This window comes from Penaeus monodon, chromosome 23 (genome assembly GCF_015228065.2).
Source record: "Penaeus monodon isolate SGIC_2016 chromosome 23, NSTDA_Pmon_1, whole genome shotgun sequence".
In the NCBI taxonomy this organism is placed as follows: domain Eukaryota; kingdom Metazoa; phylum Arthropoda; class Malacostraca; order Decapoda; family Penaeidae; genus Penaeus; species Penaeus monodon.
In genome coordinates, this window is record NC_051408.1 from 18,600,446 (window position 1) to 18,600,706 (window position 261).

Consider the following 261-nt stretch of genomic DNA (forward strand, 5'->3'; position numbering starts at 1 on the left):
ATATAAAGTTACCGATCGTTAATAGACATACGGCGCTGTGCTTGTGTGACGAAAGTAGTGCAGACAATGAACCAATATCAGACTATGAAAAGAACACTGCACGAGCAAGTAGAAATCCAGCGACGCCTTATCAGCAAGTTATGATAATTTCTTTAGTACTTGTTATCCTCTTCAAGTCAGAATTATAATGTTCTTGAAATCAAAATCATTACTCTATCAAGTGAAGAAATAAAGGAGAAAATCAAAGTCTAGCTAAATCAG